Below are 11,923 nucleotides of genomic sequence, written 5' to 3'. Positions count from 1 at the left end.
GTTTATCTATGGGTTAATCTAGCCTCTAGTGGCTGTCTCATTGACAGCCGCTAGAGGCGCTTCCGACTGATTTTCACAGCGATAAGACGCCAGCGTCCATAGGAAAGCATTGAGAATGCTTTCCTGTGGACTGACTCAGCGGAAGAGGGAGGAGAGTCCTCAGCGCCGAGGGAGCCCGGTGCTGGAGAAAGGTAAGCCTTTAACCCCTTCCTCCCTCTAGAGCCCGGCGGGAGGGGGGCCATGAGGGTGGGGGGGACCTATTAATACTATTGTGCAAGGAAAACAAGTTTGTTTTCCTGGTACTATAGTGGTCCTTTAAGGTTTCTATGTAAAGGTACTGGTTATAAACTTATTATAATACCATGCCTTATCAACCTCTCACCTGCTATATCAACCCCCATACTATACCATGCTATATCAACCCCCATACCATACCATACCATATCAACCCCCATACCATACCATACCATACCATATCAACCCCCATACCATACCATACCATATCAACCCCCATACCATACCATACCATATCAACCCCCATACCATACCATACCAAACCATACCAAACCATACCATACCATACCAAACCATACCATACCATACCATATCAACCCCCAGACCATATCAACCCCCATACCACGCCAACCCCCATACCATACCATGCTATATCAACCCCCATACCATACTATATCAACCCCCATACCATACCAGCTCCCATACCATGCTATACCAACCCCCATACCATACCAACCCCCATACCATGCTATACCAACCCCCATACCAACCCCCATACCATGCTATATCAACCCCGCACCATCTTGTATTAACCCCACACATAGCAATGTCCTTACACTGTGCTGCATAATTAACTACAGATATAATGCATTAAAGTGATACTCTCACAAATTGGAGGTGGGATTTCTCAAACAATAAAAGAGAGTACCAAAACCATATCCCAGGACTCACCTGGGGCTCCAGCGCAGGGCCTTACCTGCTAGCAACACAATCTTTATTATTTATTTATTAGTATTAATGTTTTATTGCTGTGTACCTCTGTTAGATACTCATACAAACCCAAACCATTTCTCATCTACTTTGTATTAATATTAAATAATAATAGGGTTGAAGCTCACTGTTAAATTTGAAATAAAAATAATTTGTTGCATTGGCCGGGAATCAAACCCGGGCCTCCCGCGTGGCAGGCGAGAATTCTACCACTGAACCACCAATGCTCCAGATGTGTACCTTAGAAGAGACCTTAGTTTTCTGAAGACAGAGTGCACATCTGGTTTTGTAGCATATTTCCCACAATTCAGGAACTAGCACAGAGCAAACGCATTACAGGGCTGTGTAACATGACCTCTTTAAATAAGCTACTTTTTTTGTAAATGTTCTCGCACAGATTGGAGTTATTTACTAAACTAAGAACGGTCAGAAATTTAAAGTGACTTAAAAGAGAATTTGAAAGTTTTAGGCCGCAATAGCCAAAGTTCTTCAAATCAGCTGTGTTTTGAGTTTGGCCTAAAAATGTGAATCCCTATTACAAACACTAGCTGATAACCCTGTCTGAGTTATGAATACATTGAAGGCAGACCTTGTAGTCAGTCAGTTAAACGTGTGACAAGCAGAATTTGTGTATATTCTACCAGAAAAGTATAGCTAGAAAGGAAGAATTTTCGGTAATGATATTAACCCATTATCAACTAACAATAACATATTGATCTATGTAAAAACACCGGTTTATTTCAGGCTGAAAAAATGACTAAGTCCCATTCGAACAAGAGTTTGAATCTTCGAACGGGACTTAGTCTCTGCGGCTGCAAAATCACCGTGGGAGAAGGTAAGGCTTAGCGATGTACGCGGAACTGTGTAGCCGATTTCAGTTCAATGAATTTGTCTACACATACCGCTGACCGCATGGAAGGAACCAAGATGGCCGCCGCCACGTGTTCGTTTTTCGAATGGCAGCCACTTCGACTACTTCGGCACTTCGACGGCATTCGAAGTGCCAATTTAAAAGTACAAACCCTTTTCTCTGGGAGTTAAAGGGCCAGCAGCAGCACATAAAAAATCCATTATGCCCAAATCTGCTATTTCAAGGGCCAAACCTCCCAGAGACCATACTCACAGGGCAAGAGGCTGGCAAGCAGTCCTCTCCAGGCAAAAGTGGCCGAGCTGGTTCTGCCACAGATAGTATGCCCTCTCTCCATGTACCAGTAGGGGTAGTATGCCCACTCTCTATGTACTAGTAGGGGATAGTATGCCCTCTCTCTATGTACTAGTAGGGGATAGTATGCCCTCTCTCTGTGTACTAATAGGGGATAGTATGCCCTCTCTCTATGTACCAGTAGGGGATAGTATGCCCTCTCTCTATCTACTAGTAGGGGATAGTATGCCCTCTCTCTGTGTACTAATAGGGGATAGTATGCCCTCTCTCCATGTACTAGTAGGGGATAGTATGCCCTCTCTCTATGTACCAGCAAGGGATAGTATGCCCTCTCTCTATGTACTAGTAGGGGATAGGATGCCCTCTCTCTATGTACTAGTAGGGGATAGTATGCCCTCTCTCCATGTACTAGTAGGGGATAGGATGCCCTCTCTCTATGTACTAGTAGGGGATAGTATGCCCTCTCTCCATGTACTAGTAGGGGATAGTATGCCCTCTCTCTATGTACTAGTAGGGGATAGGATGCCCTCTCTCTATGTACTAGTAGGGGATAGTATGCCCTCTCTCCATGTACTAGTAGGGGATAGTATGCCCTCTCTCTATGTACCAGCAAGGGATAGTATGCCCTCTCTCTATGTACTAGTAGGGGATAGGATGCCCTCTCTCTATGTACTAGTAGGGGATAGTATGCCCTCTCTCCGTGTACTAATAGGGGATAGTATGCCCTCTCTCCATGTACTAGTAGGGGATAGGATGCCCTCTCTCTATGTACTAGTAGGGGATAGTATGCCCTCTCTCCATGTACTAGTAGGGGATAGGATGCCCTCTCTCCGTGTACTAATAGGGGATAGTATGCCCTCTCCCCATGTACTAATAGGGGATAGTATGCCCTCTCCCCATGTACCAGTAGGGGATAGTATGCCCTCTCTCCATGTACTAGTAGGGGATAGTATGCCCTCTCTCCATGTACCAGTAGGGGATAGTATGCCCTCTCTCCATGTACTAGTAGGGGATAGGATGCCCTCTCTCCATGTACTAGTAGGGGATAGTATGCCCTCTCTCCATGTACCAGTAGGGGATAGTATGCCCTCTCTCCATGTACCAGTAGGGGATAGTATGCCCTCGCTCCATGTACTAGTAGGGGATAGTATGCCCTCTCTCCATGTACCAGTAGGGGATAGTATGCCCTCTCTCCATGTACTAGTAGGGGATAGTATGCCCTCTCTCCATGTACTAGTAGGGGATAGGATGCCCTCTCTCTATGTACTAGTAGGGGATAGTATGCCCTCTCTCTATGTACTAGTAGGGGATAGTATACCCTCTCTCTATGTACTAGTAGGGGATAGTATGCCCTCTCTCCATGTACCAGTAGGGGATAGTATGCCCTCTCTCTATGTACTAGTAGGGGATAGTATGCCCTCTCTCTATGTACTAGTAGGGGATAGTATGCCCTCTCTCTATGTACTAGTAGGGGATAGTATGCCCTCTCTCCGTGTACTAATAGGGGATAGTATGCCCTCTCTCCATGTACTAGTAGGGGATAGTATGCCCTCTCTCCATGTACCAGTAGGGGATAGTATGCTCTCTCTCCATGTACCAGTAGGGATAGTATGCCCTCTCTCTATGTACTAGTAGGGGATAGTATGCCCTCTCTCCGTGTACTAGTAGGGGATAGTATGCCCTCTCTCCGTGTACTAGTAGGGGATAGTATGCCCTCTCTCCATGTACCAGTAGGGGATAGTATGCCCTCTCTCTATGTACTAGTAGGGGATAGTATGCCCTCTCTCCGTGTACTAGTAGGGGATAGTAGGCCCTCTCTCTATGTACTAGTAGGGGATAGTATGCCCTCTCTCTATGTACCAGTAGGGGATAGTATGCCCTCTCTCCATGTACCAGTAGGGGATAGTATGCCCTCTCTCCATGTACCAGTAGGGGATAGTATGCCCTCTCTCCATGTACTAGTAGGGGATAGGATGCCCTCTCTCCATGTACTAGTAGGGGATAGTATGCCCTCTCTCCATGTACCAGTAGGGGATAGTATGCCCTCTCTCTATGTACTAGTAGGGGATAGTATGCCCTCTCTCCATGTACCAGTAGGGGATAGTATGCCCTCTCTCTATGTACTAGTAGGGGATAGTATGCCCTCTCTCCGTGTACTAGTAGGGGATAGTATGCCCTCTCTCCATGTTCCAGTAGGGGATAGGATGCCCTCTCTCTATGTACTAGTAGGGGATAGGATGCCCTCTCTCTTTATGTACTAGTAGGGGATAGTATGCCCTCTCTATATGTACCAGTAGGGGATAGTATGCCCTCTCTCTATGTACTAGTAGGGGATAGTATGCCCTCTCTCTATGTACCAGTAGGGGATAGTATGCCCTCTCTCTATGTACTAGTAGGGGATAGTATGCCCTCTCTCCGTGTACTAATAGGGGATAGTATGCCCTCTCTCTATGTACTAGTAGGGGATAGTATGCCCTCTCTCCGTGTACTAGTAGGGGATAGTATGCCCTCTCTCTATGTACTAGTAGGGGATAGTATGCCCTCTCTCTATGTACCAGTAGGGGATAGTATGCCCTCTCTCCATGTACCAGTAGGGGATAGTATGCCCTCTCTCCATGTACCAGTAGGGGATAGTATGCCCTCTCTCCATGTACCAGTAGGGGATAGTATGCCCTCTCTCCATGTACTAGTAGGGGATAGGATGCCCTCTCTCCATGTACTAGTAGGGGATAGTATGCCCTCTCTCCATGTACCAGTAGGGATAGTATGCCCTCTCTCTATGTACTAGTAGGGGATAGTATGCCCTCTCTCCATGTACCAGTAGGGGATAGTATGCCCTCTCTCTATGTACTAGTAGGGGATAGTATGCCCTCTCTCTATGTACTAGTAGGGGATAGTATGCCCTCTCTCTATGTACTAGTAGGGGATAGTATGCCCTCTCTCCATGTACCAGTAGGGGATAGTATGCCCTCTCTCCATGTACTAGTAGGGGATAGGATGCCCTCTCTCCATGTACTAGTAGGGGATAGGATGCCCTCTCTCCATGTACTAGTAGGGGATAGTATGCCCTCTCTCCATGTACCAGTAGGGGATAGTATGCCCTCTCTCCTTGTACTAGTAGGGGATAGGATGCCCTCTCTCCATGTACCAGTAGGGGATAGTATGCCCTCTCTCCATGTACTAGTAGGGGATAGGAAGCCCTCTCTCCATGTACTAGTAGGGGATAGGATGCCCTCTCTCCATGTACTAGTAGGGGATAGTATGCCCTCTCTCCACGTACCAGTAGGGGATAGTATGCTCTCTCTCCATGTACTAGTAGGGGATAGGATGCCCTCTCTCCATGTACTAGTAGGGGATAGTATGCCCTCTCTCCGTGTACTAGTAGGGGATAGTATGCCCTCTCTCTATGTACTAGTAGGGGATAGTATGCCCTCTCTCCATGTACCAGTAGGGGATAGTATGCCCTCTCTCTATGTACTAGTAGGGGATAGTATGCCCTCTCTCTATGTACTAGTAGGGGATAGTATGCCCTCTCTCCGTGTACTAATAGGGGATAGTATGCCCTCTCTCTATGTACTAGTAGGGGATAGTATGCCCTCTCTCTATGTACTAGTAGGGGATAGTATGCCCTCTCTCTATGTACCAGTAGGGGATAGGATGCCCTCTCTCCATGTACTAGTAGGGGATAGTATGCCCTCTCTCTATGTACTAATAGGGGATAGTATGCCCTCTCTCCGTGTACTAATAGGGGATAGTATGCCCTCTCTCCGTGTACTAATAGGGGATAGTATGCCCTCTCTCCGTGTACCAGTAGGGGATAGTATGCCCTCTCTCTATGTACTAGTAGGGGATAGTATGCCCTCTCTCCATGTACCAGTAGGGGATAGTATGCCCTCTCTCCGTGTACTAATAGGGGATAGTATGCCCTCTCTCCGTGTACTAATAGGGGATAGTATGCCCTCTCTCTATGTACCAGTAGGGGATAGTATGCCCTCTCTCCGTGTACTAATAGGGGATAGTATGCCCTCTCTCCGTGTACTAATAGGAGATAGTATGCCCTCTCTCCGTGTACTAATAGGGCATAGTATGCCCTCTCTCCGTGTACCAGTAGGGGATAGTATGCCCTCTCTCTATGTACTAGTAGGGGATAGTATGCCCTCTCTCTATGTACTAGTAGGGGATAGTATGCCCTCTCTCCATGTACCAGTAGGGGATAGTATGCCCTCTCTCTATGTACCAGCAAGGGATAGTATGCCCTCTCTCCGTGTACCAGTAGGGGATAGTATGCCCTCTCTCCATGTACTAGTAGGGGATAGGATGCCCTCTCTCCATGTACTAGAAGAGGATAGTATGCCCTCTCTCCATGTACCAGTAGGGGATAGTATGCCCTCTCTCTATGTACTAGTAGGGGATAGTATGCCCTCTCTCCGTGTACCAGTAGGGGATAGTATGCCCTCTCTCTATGTACTAGTAGGGGATAGTATGCCCTCTCTCTATGTACTAGTAGGGGATAGTATGCCCTCTCTCTATGTACTAGTAGGGGATAGTATGCCCTCTCTCCGTGTACTAATAGGGGATAGTATGCCCTCTCCTCGCGTTCTAGCAGGAAGGTATTCTCTCTCCGTCATGTATAGTGTAAAGGGTGGACTTGCCAAGACTTTACTTACCTAAAGCAGGCGCTATGTCACTGCTGTCTCCCACATTACCTCAATTTGTTGCCAAGGGGATTTTTGGCTCCCTAGTAATAACCTCCTCGACCTCCACAGATTTTAAGAACAAGCAGGCACATGTTATCCTACCCAGTGAGTCACTATTCCATACACATAGTGTACAGCCACCTCCTCTCCTACAGAATTAGCTCATATTTCCAATCCAACTTCACAAAAGTATTCAATACATTGACCTAAAGTAACCTCTCTGGCGTGTCTGGACTTTTTGTTTCAAATTGCAGCTTTCATTGAGAAATGTTGGCGTCTTGTACTTAGCTAAACCTAAATCTTTTAAAATAGTAAAAGAAAAGTGAAAGATTTACAAAGACTACCGCCAGTCTCATGAATCACAGCCGGCATAACAGCAGTAGGACTGTCAGGGCCTGGCCCTTGACACTAAGTGAATGTACCAAACTGATATCTGAGTATTCTAGACACAATGTATACTCAGTCTGGTGAAGCGTAATATACTGCAATGTAACCAATAACCTAAGGGAAAGATTTTGCTCGGATTATTGTTTACATTAGTTACTGTATATTCATTTTCTTGAAATCTAACCCTGATATCCTTTATTTAACTGCTTTGTAAAAATATGTTGGCATTGACATTTTTTGCATACTGTTACATTTCTAGGCTTTTAAGTTTCGATCGCGTATAAAACTTTTATCTAGTCCCCTTTCCTTATTGTTCTGCCCTAAATTAAATATAAAAAAACAGTCAAAAATGTGAAAATTATTATCCAAACTCAATTCCAATTTCTGTGCTAAATTTAAAGTTATGGATACCAATAAAATGTGCCTCGTTCAAAATAAAAAATCTTTAACCCTTGAATTCACAATAGTCTGAGTTTTAGGTCTAGTATTATATCTGAACCCTTGTGAGTAGACTACTCATTATACGGTTGGGGATCCCTTTCAAATTCGGCGGCTGAGTTCCCTCTGCATAGAAGCCTACTGAGATTCACTTCTTCACTTCCGACGATATGTGTTCACAACCGTATTAGACATGTTATCATATCCCTGGCTGATGAATTAAGAATTTAGCAAAATATTGGGCAAATTAGTTAATAATACCATTTGATTACTATGTTTCGCGTAAGTGTGGTTGTCCAGTAATGGAAAAGTATAGGTCAAAAGATGAATTTTCTTCGATCTCGTCTCGCACTGGCCGTATCCTCCCTTTCGTGGCCACTATTGTCTTGCTGGGCTTCTATCCCACAGCTGCAGCAGTGATAATAAGGTGTGAGTTATAATATATATTTACTGTCTTTATACTAGTAGTAAGTTAATTTGAAATATTATTATTCTCCAAAACTATTTTTTTTATTAGTAATTTAAATACTAAACCGTCATGACATTAGACAATGTTCTGTATCGACCTCCACAGAATGGGTTTTAACGTCTTTAGGTAGGCATGGAACGTCCTAACACTTTTTAGGTGAGCAGGGTTAAATTCAATAGTTACCTGGCTTTCCCCTCTGTCACCTGGGGCCATATTTAGTGGCCACAGACTGACAGATGGGCAGTAAGAGGCCAACAATTTTTTGGCATGAGCATAGTATAAAGCTATGGCATCAGTTCCAGCAGCTGGCAGTAGTGCAGCTAGGCCCAGCAGCAGTCTGCCTGGGGAAACTTGTAGGACCTTCAAAAGATAGGGTCAGGGTTACTGATATTCTAAAGACTCATAATAGTAAAAAGAAGAGAGTTGGCCCTCAGCTTCTTCCATTACTTCCTTACTCTCATCATTTTCTCTATGAAGAAAGGGAAATGGAAGATGTCAAACAGAGCAAGATTGGCACAAAGTTTAGCAGCAGGGTTGGGACTGGGAGTCATGGTCTCACGCAATCTCTTTAATGTACACGGAGGTTGTTTTCTGATTTCCATCCCAAGATCACCAGCTCCTCGACCAGAATTTAAAGCAAATTAAAACACAACAAAATAAAAACCCATCAATCACTAAGATGTAAAACATCATAGATTGTATTTTTACATTCAAATTCTACGAGCAAACACACATACACAACCACATTCTCTCTCTCCAAAAAGAAATGTAACTTGCCAATCCATATCACAGTTATTACCAATCCATTACCACCAGTATGAAAACAACACAACCGTCCATTCCATTAAAATAAATATGTCACTTTTGGGGGGTCTTTGCATATTTTGTAAATACCCCAGAGTGTGACATCTTTGGTTTGGGTCCGGTGGCTGTGGGTTGCAATAAACTTTCAACTTTTTCTTTAGGTGGGTATCCTACTGTCTACCCCACCCCATATGTCTTCTGATTTGTTCTCTCTTTGGCTTTTCCCATTCCCCTGTTCACCCTACCATGATGCTTTCTGGGTTCCAGTCTGTGGTACCGCCTATGATTGCCGAATATATTTTGCAAAGCATGTTCACATGTTTGACAAAACCAGCAGAGTTAGCAGTGCCTGCAAAATATCTTGGGCATCGCTTTGAAATCTGTCTTGTAGCAATAAATGGTGATACCTGTTAGCATTTAACTATTACATAAAAAAAAATATAAGAGTCATAATAGTAAGAATAAAAATACGATGAGCTGAAGTTATTATGGGAAGCATGTGAACAGATTTTACATTAAGTTTTGCAGGTACGCTGTAGTATTCTTTATTGCAAACGCGTCTAGAAGGTAAATCCAGGTGTGCAGAACTACAGCCCCCATGATGCTCTGCCAGAGTACTGATTAGTAGTTTTGACAAAGCAAATATATGTGAAATCTGTGTGTTCTGACATTATTCCAAGCAATTTGAAGCTATATATATCAATTAAAATTATGTTATTTGCTGAAAACCCTGTGATATCTCCCCAAAAATGCATATAGAAATGTTGAGGGCTGTACTCAACAGGAGAAAAATCTCAATGTATCCTTCCTGGTAAAATATTTTATAAATAAATAAAATATATCAAAGTTTCTTGATTTTTTTTGATCTCTTCATTTTTGTAGCAAGTTTGGCCAGATTTGCAATTTGTAAACATTTTAGATTAGATTCCGAGAAACGATATTGCATACAGCTTAATACTTTGTAAGCACATACCATAGTAATTACAGCTGCACTCGTCTGAACTTGCACTAAGGTAAATAAAAGACACAAACAACATGAATGCAAATGTAGATCTTTTAATATGTAACAATAAAATGTAAAGTATGCCATAGACAATGATTCAGATTAGATATAAAAACATTTCTGATAAAAGGATTGCTATACAAAGATACGAATGTCTACAAATTTAACATGTTATTGGATAAAATGCAACAAAAACTCATTTGATCTCATAAATAATAAATTATGGTTTGCAATAGTTAAATATTCTAAAACACTTTTGGTTAAATAAAAAAACAACCCTTGGTAAGTACAATGAAATGCCAGTTTCAGTCTCATTTCTCAATTTTCTTGAAAAAAATAAAAAAATTTTATTGTGTTTATGTGAAACAGAATTGCTTCATATAGTATAATTGTTGACCTGTAACTCACAAAAAACATTAGACAACATTTAGCTGTGGATTAGACATGTAGCTCAGAGCCACTTGCTTAATAATCATCATTTATTTTTTATTATAGAAGTGTATATTGTGGACATAATGCTCTATGTGTGTACTATAAATGCTATGAGTGACCTGTTCACCATTAAGGCTGTAGCCCCATATATGTCTTATATTTCTGTTCTGATATTCAAGTTAACAAAGAAGACCTTAAATATCAGTTTGAAACACTGGCATTTCCCCGAAAAAGCATATAGAAATGCTGAGGGCTCATCCGCCCATCATTGTTGCACTAAAGCCAAGTCAGTTGAGGTATAATAACTCTTTGCAAAATCTTAGATCTCCCAATTTCAGATATTTACAACCTCTCCCAACAATAAAAAAAAAGATAATATTAGCAAAATTATGTGTATCTCAGATTCCCAAACTTGGTTGAGTCTCTTGACAGTAGGCTGACCCAAAATCAAATAGAAAGTGCACAGACTGCTCCCTTTGTGTAGCCAACTTGGGTTAACCCTAAGTGAACTGTGTAGAGTGTTATACGAACTTACATTGTTATTATTATTATTATTATTATTATTACTTAAATCCTTCATAAAGTCAACTGGATAGACGTGGAAAGACATGGGACACAGCTCATAGAATTCTGAATTTCCCATTCTCTTGGGCCTGGACAGGAACCTTGAGTGTCTTTCTTTAAATCCAGTTAGACACAAAGCTTTTTGACCTACGCCCCATGCATTGCATGTGAGTTTTGTAATTCTTGGTGTTTGATATGAAGTTTTGATTGCAGTGATTATTCTATTTAGTGAATAGTGCCGGAGAGCAATTAATTTCTCAGTATGTCCTGAACATTTATGCCATTTTATGTTTTGATTTTATGAAATATCAAAACATTTTAGAAAATGAGATGCCTTTCAGTAAATATTTATTTAGTATCAGCAATAAACATGCCATGTTGAGTTCGATGTTGCACTTTTAGCTCTAAGTTCACAGGCAGATTTTTGTCCATTATCATTACCGATGCAATATTGTAACATGTGTCAAATTGTTTTATTTAACATTGGTTTTATTATAAAAAGGAAATTACCATTCAGAAGTATAGTGTCTTTTAACTCACACTACTCTGACATATATCGATAAAACCAATAAAATAAGCTTGTTAGGATCAGCATCTATATTTTTCTAAAGGTCAAAAGATTAAGTCAAATGCTATTCGAAAATAAACCAGACAGTAAATTGTGATGGTATCATTTACACATAGTTTAATAATTACCTATCTTTTATAAACATTACAAATGTTATCTTTCAAGAAGACTTATAGAAAAGCAATATGGTTGCTCAATGTAACCCTTTTTGGAATGTGGGCTAATTTTATGTTTGGTCATTTAATGTGACCACATCAAAATAAATTGAATCAGGATAAGTACAAAATTAGCAGAATTCATTTATTGTTGCTAATTTCCATTTAAAGAAAATTTTTCTTTTCAATCTAATTTGATAGAAATACTAAGCACTGCTAAACTGAATTCTTGTGTAGAA

Source organism: Pelobates fuscus, chromosome 4 (genome assembly GCF_036172605.1).
Source record: "Pelobates fuscus isolate aPelFus1 chromosome 4, aPelFus1.pri, whole genome shotgun sequence".
NCBI classification, from domain to species: Eukaryota; Metazoa; Chordata; class Amphibia; order Anura; family Pelobatidae; genus Pelobates; species Pelobates fuscus.
The sequence above is the reverse complement of the archived record's forward strand: the minus strand, read 5'-3'. Positions refer to the sequence as shown.